At 42.9% G+C, this 12938-nt stretch overlaps 1 pseudogene across 1 annotated transcript in view; it reads left to right on the top strand.

The window, feature by feature from the left end:
• Positions 1 to 12938, top strand: part of LOC143982474 (olfactomedin-4-like) — a 39580-nt pseudogene that overhangs the window by 18618 nt on the left and 8024 nt on the right. The window contains exon 4 of the transcript XR_013274465.1: positions 631 to 790. The product of XR_013274465.1 is annotated as an olfactomedin-4-like (transcript). The remainder of the gene's footprint in view (positions 1 to 630; positions 791 to 12938) is intronic.

The following is a 12938-nucleotide window of genomic DNA, read 5'->3' as shown; positions in this document are numbered from 1 at the left end:
CCCAGGAATTACTGTGCATGTGCTCAAATGTGTTTGAAAGAGTCTTATTTGAAAAGTCCTCTCTTTGCCTCAAGACACTTGCTGAACTGATGGGGCCTGGCCACATACAGAAGGACTGGCTCTACCCTCCCATCTCTGGACTCTAGACCTGTTAATCAAGTGACACTCTATATTCCCTGACTGCTACATTCAAGTTTATGTAGGGAGGTAAGGGGAGGAGCAGTGAGGGGCAGATGATATGGACCAGCACAGAACGTATTCCCAGAGAAGGAGAGTGTTATGATGACCCAGGAGGGAGGGGCTGTGCTAAGGAATTTTACCCCTGGGGTTAATGTTCACCCCCTTTTGACATGGTTTGCTGGGCAGAATTATAATAGTATACTCACCCATCCAGAAAATCCAGCCCAATCCAGCTACAACCACCGTCTTCTCTGTGAGGCTAGCTGTCTCTTCCAGGTCCTAACAGCTGGCTCTCTGATGATGCTGATGATGATTATGAATGATTACTGAATTGTATAGCCAGCTTTGCAGAAGAGAGATTTCCACCAATCATTTCAATTTAAAAGCAGTCACAAGTACAATGTTCAGTTTCAGAACTGTTCTACCAGCTTGTCTGTATTTTCTTTGTAGATCCGGAATATTTCCATCATAGTGAACCAGTTGGAAATTTATGATAAGAACAATGTGCTGGTGATCAGACGGGAGCTTGAGGCTCTGAAGAAACGCCTGGAGGATTGTGAGAAGAACAATACAAAACCAAGCTATCCTTCCCTGCCTTCACCTGCTATTGGTAAGTTAAAAGAGAGACTTAATTGAAGTGTAATGCCCCATACACATGATCGGATTTTCCAACAACAAATGTTGGATGTGAGCTTGTTGACGGAAAGTCCAACCGTGTGTAAGCTCCATCGAACATTTGTTGTCGGACTTTTCGCCAACAAATGTTGGCTAGCAGGTTCTCAAATTTTCCGCCAACAAATTTTTGTTGTTGGACTTTTCAATCGTGTGTACACAAGTCCGTGCACAAAAGTTCACGCATGCTCAGAAGTAACATTTGTGATGTGGCAAATTATGAAATCTCCAAATGCAGCAATTCTCTTCTTCTTTAATGGGATAATAATGAAGCTGTTATGCTGGCGATACCGATGGAGTTATTGAAAACAAATTTTCAAAGTCTTTTTTTTCCAAGTGATATCAAGAATAATAATAATAATAATAATAATAATAGTGCTAAATTAAAAACTTGAAAATTAGCAGAAGGAGCCCAAAGGGTGGCACTAAAGAGCTGAAAAACCATGTAGTGCGTCTAGTACGTCACTACGTTCGTAATTGTTGGCCAACATTTGTGTGACTGTGTGTATGCAAGACAAGTTGGAGCCAACAACCTTCAAACAAAATTTCACAGTTTTGTTGTTGGAAAGTCCGATTGTGTGTACGGGGCATAAGTCCACCCTAAAACTAAAATCCCTGCATCTACAGACATCCACAACAATCTAACACTAACCTACCTAGCCCTGTAAAGAAGAAATCAGTATACATATCTTTTTTTAAGTCAATCCGATCTGGTCTCCAGCGGCAGAAGCTCTGCAGAGGACACAACTGACAATGGCTGTGAAATTAATTGGGAGTGATGTCACCCATAGACTGACTATGAGGCTTCTGCTGTCGGATGTGTCCTCTGTACCCTCCCCCACAATGCAAAGCCACAGCTGACAGCTCAGCGTGGGACGGGGTCGGATCGGCTTCAAAAAAGTTATGTAAATGGATTTCTTCTTTATAGGGCTAGATAGGTTGGTGTTAGATTGTGGATGTCTGTAGATGCAGGGAGTTTAGTGTTAGGATGGACATCTACTTTAAGTTCACAAAAGTTATTTAGGCCGTAAGCTCTAACAAGCAGGGACTTCTAATTCCCTTTTATTGTTTTGTGCTGTAATTGTACTGTCTGCCTCTACTTTGTAAAGTGCTGGGCAAACTGCTGGCACTATATCGATCTTGTATAACAATAATATTTAACAATTTAAAACAATATACAGCAGCCATGGGCCCTGCTCACATTTTTGCTGCACTTTAATGCCACGTACACACGAGCGGATTTTCGGTCGGAAAAATCTTGGATGGTTTTTCTGACAGAATTCCACTCAAGCTTGGCTTGCATACACACGGTCACACAAAAGTTTTCTGAACTTTCGACTGTCAAGAACGCAGTGACGTAAAACACTACGACAAACAGAAAAAAATGAAGTTCAATGCTTCCTAGCATGCGTCTAATTATTTCCAAGCATGCATAGGAATTTTGCACGTCGGAATTGGTGCAAACCATCGGAATTTCCAATCAAAACTTTTTCTGACCGAAAAATTGAGAACCTGCTCTCAATCTTTTGTTGGTTGGAATTCTGCCAGCAAAAGTCCGAAGGAGCATACACAAGGTCACATTTTCCGACCAAACGCTCTCATCGGACTTTTGCTGGCGGAATTTCCGATGTGGGTACGCGGCATTAGAGAACCTGTCATGAGGGAAACTGCCTTTGCTGTTCTCTCCATCTAAAACAAATCTAGTTACCTGGTTTTCATGTTGAAGCTCATGCTTCAATATTTTGAGTTACTGCCCCTGCAAAAAGTATAATGGGGGGAATTCCATAAAGCTGCTGCACCACTTTTCTGGGTTAATCCCTCGTTACTGTATTGCACCAAATTTATGAAGTATTTGTGACACTTTTGGTTTTGAGAGCGACTTGTGCACCAAACTCAGGTAGTTCTTAAATTTGGCACTTTTACACTGTGTCTCATTGAATGCGCTAAATGTAAAAGTGGAGCTAATTAAGACCAATTCTCTTTTGGCGTACAGAGAGAAAACCTGTCTCTGACAGTGACTCAGCATGAGCCTAATTCAAGTAAAAGTTCTAGACAGAAAAAAGGACAAGGATTCCCCACTATGGGAAATTTAAGGCCTAATTCCGCATACACACAATCGTAAATCCGGCCAGCAAAAGACCCATGAGAGCTTTTGGTTGGAAAATGCTATCGTGTGTATGCTCCATCAGACTTTTGCTGGCCCAATTTCGGCCAGCGAAAGATTGAGAGCAGGTTCTCAATTTTTCGGGTCAGAAAAAGTATCTATCCGAAAATGCGTTAATGTGTATGCTATTCCGACGTGCAAAAACGTACGCATGCTCAGATTCAACTACGAGACGGAAGCTGTTCGCTGCTGTCTATTGAACTTCCTTTTTTTAGTCCCGTCATACGTGTTGTACGTCACTGCATTCTTAACAGTCGGAATTTGGTGTGACCATGTGTATGCAAGACAGCTTGAGCGAAATCCAGTCGGAATTCCGTCGGGAAAAACATCAGAGCTTTTTCCGACAAAAATTCCAATCGTGTGTACGTGGCATTAGTATACCAAAATTTAGGATTCTTAAGTTAAAAATAGTGGTACAAATTTTATTGAAAACAATGTTAGGAAGAATACGGCTAATATTCATACAGCATGAACAGTAAAAACAAGGTATACAAGAACAGTACTGTACACTGTTAATACATAAAAAGCCATGCATACAGGGTCTGGTTCTGAAAAGAAAAAAGAAAACTTTGTTTCTGGAACCAGACCCTGTATGCATGGCATATTACCATCTCTCTCTCCCTGGCTAGCACTGCTAAGTGCTGAGTGTCTTTACAGATAACATCTCTGGGACTCCTGACCCAGTGCCAGCCTGCGATTCTGGGTTGTTATTGGCAGGTTTTTCCCAGGCACTGATATAGGGTCATTTTCAGTGGTGGACGCTCATACAGGACCTAATGATAATGTAGGACGCCGGACACATGAATTTCAATGTTTAGATTAGATTAGAGCCTGAGGCTCTAATTGGCTTCAAAAAGGGTGGGCTTGGGGTACAGAGCACTGCACCCCGAGCCCACCCAGTTGTTTCTCCTCCTGGCCAATCGGGAAGTGAGTCCTGGGACCCAACTGGCCGGGAGTCCTAAGACCTGATTGGCCGCAGGTCCTAAATCTTGACTGGCCGGAAAGAGAAGCGACCGCCTGGACTTGTGAGAAGATGCAGGGGGGAAGCCACCAAAGCCATGACCTGGATGGGGTAAGTGTGGGGCTGGCAGGGGGCCTGGCAGGCAATGGGCGAGTGAAGCAGCGATCGATCAATTGAGCGGCAGTGTGGGTTGAGGGGGAAGTGTCAATCAATTGAGTGCCCAGGATGGATGGCTGGCTGGGGGGGGGTTGTTGGTTGAGTGGGGGCTGTGAGCCGCCCCCCCCCCCCCAAGAAAATTGAGCACCAGCCGCCACTGGTCATTTTGCCTCACTTTTTTTAATCTTTTGGCAATCATCACTTGTATACTGAACAGTATATCTCTTCTTGGTTTGAATTGCTTTATATACACACACCTCTGATGAAAGGACATGATCCTGAAACTCTTGTAGGGGACTATCACTGGACAAATCACTGTTTGATCACATTCCATTATGTATTGACAGTGTACAGTACTGTAAAAATAAAAATTTATACTAGTATTTTTTAACATCAGAATCTTGTATTTTGGTACACTTGTGCCTTAAAAGTCTAGTAGTGGGGAATCCTTGTTCTTTTTTCTGTAATTATATTGGAATGTTGGGCCAAACCTTTTAACGGACCTGACCAAGGTTCACCACTTGTTGTTCAAGTTCTAGACAGGTACATGAATTTTTCTCATTCGTTTCCACTTTTACAACACACGAGAGACACTTTTGCAAAATCTGTCTGTGACAGTCTTCATGAATTCGAAGAAATTAGTTTTGATTTTCTGATCTGAATATTTGTACTGGATCAAATCCTAAATACAAAAATTAGTTAGGTGGGCAAACAAAACAGCCAGGCAACTAGCATTTGTAGGAATGGTTGGCCTCATATTTCTTTTATGACAAGTACCTCTCTCTAACAGTCCTGTTTAGAGATGGCCTTGCGGTTCGCCTGGCGGTCGGTTCGTGGCAAATTTTGCTCGTTCGCAATTCGCTAAACTGGCGGAATTCTGGCGCTGTTCGCGGTGGCCATATTTGTTTACATTGTGAAGAACTTTGACCCATGACACATCCATCATGGGGTACAGGACAGCCAATTGAGACATTTCAGCACATGGACAATTGGATATTCTCCCTACCTTACAAATAGACCTGATCTGGTGGCCAATTTACATTCTGTCTTTTGTCAGTGCAGGGAGAGGTTGCTGTGTGGAGCAGGGACAGACTGTAGTGACACAAATCGCTAGCTATTAGGTCCACAAAAGTCCTTTTAAGGACTGGTATAGATGTACAGTATATAGGGTTCTGGTGCACTGCTGCTGACTGCCGATTGCTGAGTGCACTGCTGACTGATTCTGCAGCTGTCTTTTGTCAGTGTAGGGACAGGACGCTGTGTGGAGCAGGGACAGTCAGTTTAATCACTAGCTATTACTATTAGGTCCACAAAGGTCCTTTTAAGGACTGGTATAGATGTACAGTATATAGGGTTGTACACGTATAATATACTTTCTTTCAAATATACAAAGTATATTATAGTGCACTGCTGACTGCTGTGCTACTGATTGCTGCCCGATTATGCAGCTGTCTTTTATCAGTGTAGGGACTGAGGGACAGTTTGGTGTTCTGAGCAGGGACAGTCTGCAAATCACTAGCTACTAGGTCCAGACAGCATATTATACTCTACTACTGAGCTGATTGCTGCCCGAGCATGAGAAGAGCATGCTTTAAACCTTTCTGGGATCCCTATTGTTGTGCATGGATGGGGAGAGGAGAACGAGGAGGACGACATTATCCTGGATGATGAGCTGGAGCCAGGCCACCACACCACTTGCAGTTTAGTGCAAATGGGGTGTGTCTATGGGAATGTTTCACCATTCTTCCAGAAGCGTATTTGTGAGATCAGGCACTGATGTGAACAAGAAAGCCTGGCCTACAACCTCTGCTCTAATTCTTCCCAAAGGTGTTATATATCGGATTGAGGTCAGGACTCTGTGCAGGCCTGTCAAGCTCCTCCACCCCAAACTCACTCATCCATGTCTTTATGGACCTATGTTGGGCTTTGTGCACTGGTTCAAATAATTTGGTGGAGGGGGGATTATGGTGTGGGGTTGTTTTTCAGAGGTTGGGCTTGGCCCCTTAGTTTCGGTAAAGGGAACGCTTAAGGTGTAAGCATACCAAGACATTATCTACATTATCGACAATTTTATGCTCCCCTTCCTGTTCCAACATGACCGTGCAATATTGCACAAACAAGGTCCATATAGACATGGATGAGTGAGTTTGGGATGGAGGAACTTGACTGGCCTGCATAGAGTCCTGACCTCAAGCCGATAGAACACCTTTGGGATGAATTAGAGCGGAGACAGCAAGCCAGACCTTCTCGTCCACATGAGTGCCTCCCCTCACAAATGCGCTTCTGGAAGAATGGTCAAACATTCCCATAGACACACTCCTAAACCTTGTGAACAGCCTTCCCAAAAGAGTTGAAGCTGTTATAAGAGTGGGCCAACTCAATATTGAACCCTACAGACTACGACTGGGATGCCATTAAAGTTCATGTGTGTGTAAAGGCAGGCGTCCCAATACTTTTTTTAATATAGTGTATATGCAATATCAGAATCTGCTTGTGCTACTCTCACTTTTTGTGTCCTGTTTGCAGTGCTGTAAGGTTTTTGCATACATTGCACTTTATGTCTTCAGAAAAAATAATCCACCACCCTCTTTGAGCTGTGGTTGCTCCTTCTCCTGGCTTTGTACCGCAGGCTGTGTAGTCTTATGCCGCGTACACACGACCAAATGGACTTCGAACGTGATGACGTACAATGGGACTAGAAAAGGAAGTTCAACAGCCAGTAACCAATAGCTGCCCTTGCGTCTTATTTGGTCCGTCGGACTAGCATACAGCTCAACAATTTTCCCGATAGGAATTGATTTAGTCGGAAAGATTTAAAACATGTTCTATTTCTAGGTCCTTCAGACTTTTTGAAAAAAAAAAGTCAGCTGAAGCCCACACACAATCGGAATATCCGTTGAAATGTTTTCGTCTGAGCTTTTCTGCCAGAAAGTCCGGTCATGTGTACGTGGCATTATACTAAGGCCGCGTACACACGAGAGGATTGTCCGTCCAACTTAGTCCGCTGAAACGTGTTTCAGCGGACAATCCGCTCGTGTGTGGGCTTCAGCGGACTTTTTCAGCGGACTGTCTGGCGGACTAAGTCTTTCGGAATTTCCGTAATATTGTCCGTCCAAACTTGGTTTCAGCGGACAGTCCGCTCGTGAGTAGGGAAGTTGGACGGACTAAGTATGGCGCATGCTCAGAAAGGATTTACACGGCGGAAGGTTGCATTGCAGTGTATTGGACGTCATATTTCTAGTCCCGTCGTACGTGCTGTACACGTCATCGCGCAAGCTTTCAGCGGACTGTCTGTTCATCGTGTGTGGTCAAGTCCGTTCATTCAAAAGTAGGACGGACTGTCTGTCGGATGGACTTAGTTGGGTGGACAATCCTCTCGTGTGTACGCGGCCTAACTGTTCCACTCTTCCGCTGTGAATAGTCTTCCACTTTCATCCATGCCCACATTGTTTCTTCTTTGAACATCCTCCTCTATAGTAATCCTCCAATTTTATCCATGACCATTCTCTTTCTCTCAATGATCAGTCTCCTTTAGTTTTTTATTACTCTTCTAAACTTCCATCTATTCACTTCTTTTATGATTATTCTCCTCCATTCCCACCCTATAAAAAGAAAAAATAAGTGCACAATCCAATCTGGTTAACCCCACAAACATATATTATAATTTAACTGAGTCCATAAAAGTCTCTAGCAATAGTCCATAACATTTGTGGCAGAAGCTCCCAGAGCAGAAGAAACCTCTATAATTAAAACAGGGGAGAGTGGGAAGCACCTACTAAGTGTAGCATAAGGTCTGTTAATTAAAAATACAAATTTGGCAACTCACAGTGTTAAATGGGCAACAGGCTCATCAATAAAGAAGACCGCTCGCTGTTTTGTGTGTGATGTCTCCACCCCTTTGTTCTCTGGCCAGCTCTGTGTATCTGGACAGATGGTGGAAAGCTGGTGTCCCAAACTCCTGGTGTTCTGTCAAAAACTCCAACTCGACGAAATCTCCAACCACGACTCTCCAGCAGATTTCGATGAGTTGGCTGTTTTCACAAGACACCAGCAGCATGTACCGTATTTATGGCACACAAAATAATAATGAGTGGACATTGTTAGTCCGCCCTCTAGTAACCAACAGCATGGCCGCCTCCATGGCAAGGACAACTTTTTTCCTCATTAGCCGGTGTTCTGTCAAAACAGCCAACTCGTCATGTACCATACTGTATATGCTGCCGGTGTTCTGTCAAAATAGCCAACTTGTAGAAAACTCCAATTATTGCTGCTGGAGAGTGGCCAGCTGGTTGGGGATAGTGGCACGCTGAAGTTTTCGGCATAACACCGGCTTTCAGGAACCACCTTGGAACACATGCTAGTAGACATGACAGCGGGGTGTGATTGGGTACACGTTTCGGAGCATCCGCACTCCTTTCTCAAGCCAGTATGTGTGTCAGAGGAACTGCAACACCATGCACAGAGCTAACCATTGCATGGAGGGATGGACTTCTTTATTGATGAGCCTGTTGACCTTTTAATAATGTGAGTTGACAGTTTTGTGTTTTTAAAAAAACAGTCGTTATCTACACTTTGTAGGTGCTTCCCTCTCTCCCCTGTCCATTCCCACCTCAGATGGACCAATTAAGATGCACATAAGAAACAATTATTGCCTTAAAAGTGAACTCTGGGGAAAAAAACAAATATTTCCCTACCCTCACCTCTCTATTCAGCTGAGAACAGAGAGTAAATAGTTAATTTATAAAAAAAAAAAAAAAAAAAAAAGGGGCAAGCAAAGGTATTCATAATAGTTTTTTTATATCTATACACAAATATTTTGTCTTTTCTTACTGAATGTGTCCTTTTAAAAGATCATGGTTTAGGTATACTTCAAGCAGCCTTAAAATAGACTTTTCCTTACCTCATACCTCACTTCCCCCATGTATGGCAAAGCAACAAGTTTACATAAATGCCTCTCTCCATCACTATATACTTACCTTCCAGTTGTTACCTGCATGGAGTTTGCATGTTCTGCCTGTCTGTCCTCCCACACTCCAAAAACATGCTGGTAGGATAATTGTCCCTAGTATGTGTATGTATGAATGTGGAGTTAGGGACCTTGGATTGTAAGCTCCTTAAGGGCAAGGACATGTGAATGTACAATATATACACTAGCTTTGTGTAAATTGATGGCTCTATATAAGCACTTGTTATAATTATTGTGAGAAAGGACAGAGTGGGCATCCTGAATATTTATGGGACTATAGCCAATCCCTGGGGAGGTGTATCCAGTAGGTGGGGAGAGAGAGCCCATAAATAATCTGAGGCCTGAGCAGCAGGGTGCAGAGTTCCTGGATTCAGTCCTGCAGGAGAAGACCCCTGTACAGGGGACTCTGAAGTCTGAAGGAGCCATCAGGAATACACAGAGGTTCCAGCTAGGCTTAGCTGGGGGGTTATTTGCAAGCTTAAGTCAGGTCTGGAGAAGCTCACAGGAGAAAGCTGTGAGGAAGTTTGAAAGAGTCCAGCTGTCCTATGGTGGTGTGAGCAGGGCAGTCTTTAATATTGATTGGACCCTGGGCAAATTTATTCTTTGGGCCTGCCATGCAATTTCGCTCTCTACCCACAATATACCATAGCACATAGACTTATCTAAAAGACACCTTAATAATGTAAACAAAGATCTGGTCCACACTTACTAGTTGCTAGAAGTTACTGCCCATTATTACTGCTCACTCATTGGTTGCTAGACATTACTATATACAGTATCATTACTGCTCACTCATTGGTTTCTAGAGGTGACTGCCTATCATTACTGCTCACCCATTGGTTGCTAGAGGTTACTGCTTATCATTACCGTCTCCTCTCTCCCTGTCCTGCAGATCACCACACCTGTCTCCTCTCTCCCTGCCGTGCAGATTATCACATCGATCTCCTCTCTCCCTGCCCTGTAGATCATCTCACCTGTCTCCTTTCTCACTGCCCTGCTGCAGATCATGACATGTCTCCTCTCTCCTTGCCCTGCAGATCATCACATCTGTCTCCTTTCTCCCTGCCCTGCAGAACATCACACATCTCCTTTCTCCCTGCTCTGCAGACCTTCACAAATTTCTCCTCTCTCCCTGCAGATAATCACACATGTCTCCTCTCTCCCTGCTTTGCAGAACATATCACACATGTCTCCTCTCTCCCTGCTCTGCAGAACATCACACATGTCTCCTCTCTCTCTGCTCTGCAGAACATCACACGTCTCCTCTCTCCCTGCTCTGCAGAACATCACACGTGTCTCCTATCTCCCTGCCCTGCTGCAGATCATCATATATGTCTCCTCACTCCCTGCAGAACATCACATCTGTCTCCACTCTCCGTGCCCTTCTGCAGATCATCACATGTCTCCTCTCTTCCTGCCCTGCTGCAGATCATTACACATGTCTCCTCTCTCCCTGCCCTGCAGAATATCATGCACGTCTCCTCTTTCCCTACCCTGCAGAACATTACGCATGTCTCCTCTCTCCCTGCTGAACATCACATGATAGGAGAGATGTACTGCAGGGCTGGAAAAGGGGAGTCAAAGCACTGTCAGTAAACTAAGGAACATGCAGTCGTTCTGACCTTGCTACTGGGCTCCTCATACCTTTGAGTTCTCCAGACCCGCCCCACATGGCTGTACGCTCAGTTGGAGCTCTATTGCTCAGCAGCCCAACCAGCCTCTCCTCCTGCAGGACAAAGTAAGGTCAGCAGCAAACCAGACGGGAGAGAGAAGTCTGAGTCCCGGGACAGGTATAGAGTAGCAGGCAGAGCAGAGGAGTCAGGCTGCCATCCACATTTGCAGCCTGGCAACGCTGAGGCAGAAGACACCGCTCTCTGTAGAAGGGTGCCAGAAGCTGTGTCGGATGTTCCTCCACCCATCTTAGCACCAGCCAGCCCTGCCCCAGACAATCCCGGACAGCACAGGCTCAAGGAGCAGCTGTTTTGGGCCCTAAAATAATGACAGGGCCTGGGCCAGCTGCCCCTTTTGCCCTGCATTAAAGATGGGCCTGGGTGTGAGTCTACATCTCCCTCACTAGGAAGAGCCCAGTGGATATCGACAGTAGGCAAGTGATGATCCTGTGGTTATGTCAGTAAATGACCCCAGTGTGGAAGAATAGTGACTGTGTGTAGCTTTTAAACTCTGGAAGGAGTACTAGTCACCATCAGCTTAGAGATGCTGAAAGACATTCATTCCATGTGTACTATGCAGCCAGAAAGTTAAGGAGTTCTCAAGGTATACAGAACAAAATATTAAAGTGCACACATGCAAAAAGGACATTTACCTCCTGCAAGGCTATTTAAAACACCTGAACATTTTCAAAAAACATCAAAAAATATGGGGATTTGGTCAGATTATATTACTATGGTGCTTAAGCCCACTTACTGCTACAAGGTACCCCATGATTAGTGGGTCCTACGCAATCCATAGAATGGCAGATCCTGCTTCTCTGAACCATGGAAGCCATACACTCCTCTATATGAGAAAACTAAAGGTCTCCACCTATGACACAGGTGGACACTAATGAGAGGCACTGATGAGGGAGTGCGGTGCTCCTGCCCAAAAGGATTTGGTTAGAATCTATACAATAGACAAACAAGATATTTGGGGGGGTACACCCTAAAAGATGCATTAAAGATGGTGCTAGACATGTGCATTTCGTTTCCTTCCGAACCGAAATTCGACAAATTTTCATTATTTGGACATTCGGATGCATCCGAATTACCGAATTACAATACTAACGAATTCAAACTAAATTCGAATTAAATTCGAAAAATGATATTTTGCGACTCAACTTTGGGGCCATGTATCTCGGGGCCACTTTGAGGTTCCTAGCTATAAGTGGCCCCGAGATACGTGGCCCCAAATTCGGGTCGCAAAATGTCATTCTCTTCTGCAGAAAAGTAATATAAATGAAATAAGACGTGTGTGTTTTTTTGCACTGGTACACTGCAAGTATGAGAAGTTGATGTGACAGATGTATATAAGTAACTAATCATCTGCCAAAATTTCTAATTTAAATAGAAAAGATTAGAAAAAAATATAATTTAATAGAATAAAATAGAAAGAATATACAACCATCTTCTGAAATTCAAATTTCAAATAGAATAAATTTGAATTTCGAATAGTATGAATTCAAAATTTTTAATTAATTAATTTTGGTTTTATAATATATATATATATATATATATATATATATATATATATATATATATATATATATATATATATATATATATATATATATATATTTCTTTCCGACATTCGAATTTCGTATAGAATGAATTTGAATTTGAATAGAAAAGATTAGAATGGAAATAGAGAATAGACTAGAAAAACAATAGAACAGAATAGAATATAGATACTATATTTAATTTTTAATTTCTTTTGCAGATTACTATTTGTTTCCATAAGATCTCCTGCAGACTAGCATCTATTAAAAAATTTTGCAGATCTCCTGCAGACCATTAGCATCTATTTTTTTTTAGCAGATCTCCTGTAGACTATTAACAGCCATTTCACTTCTTTTTTTTGCAGATCTCCTGCAGACTGTTAGAATCAATTTCTTTTTTTTGGAGATTACTATTTATTTCCATCAGATTTCCTGCAGTATAATAACATATATTTCATTGTTTGCAGATCTCCTGCAGACTATTAGCATCTATATCTAAAGGAAATGGCTATTCTAATGCAAAAAAATAAAAATAAAAATGAAATAGATGCTAATAGTCTGCAGGAGATCTGCAAAAAAATGAAATAGATGTTAATATACTGCAGGAGATCTGATGGAAATAAATAGT

The sequence above is a fragment of the Lithobates pipiens genome, unplaced genomic scaffold (genome assembly GCF_037356315.1).
Source record: "Lithobates pipiens isolate NorthernLeopardFrog02 unplaced genomic scaffold, aLitPip1_a1.2 Scaffold_1, whole genome shotgun sequence".
Classification (NCBI taxonomy): domain Eukaryota; kingdom Metazoa; phylum Chordata; class Amphibia; order Anura; family Ranidae; genus Lithobates; species Lithobates pipiens.
Note: the sequence above shows the minus strand (reverse complement) of the source record. Positions and strands in the feature narration are given on the sequence as shown.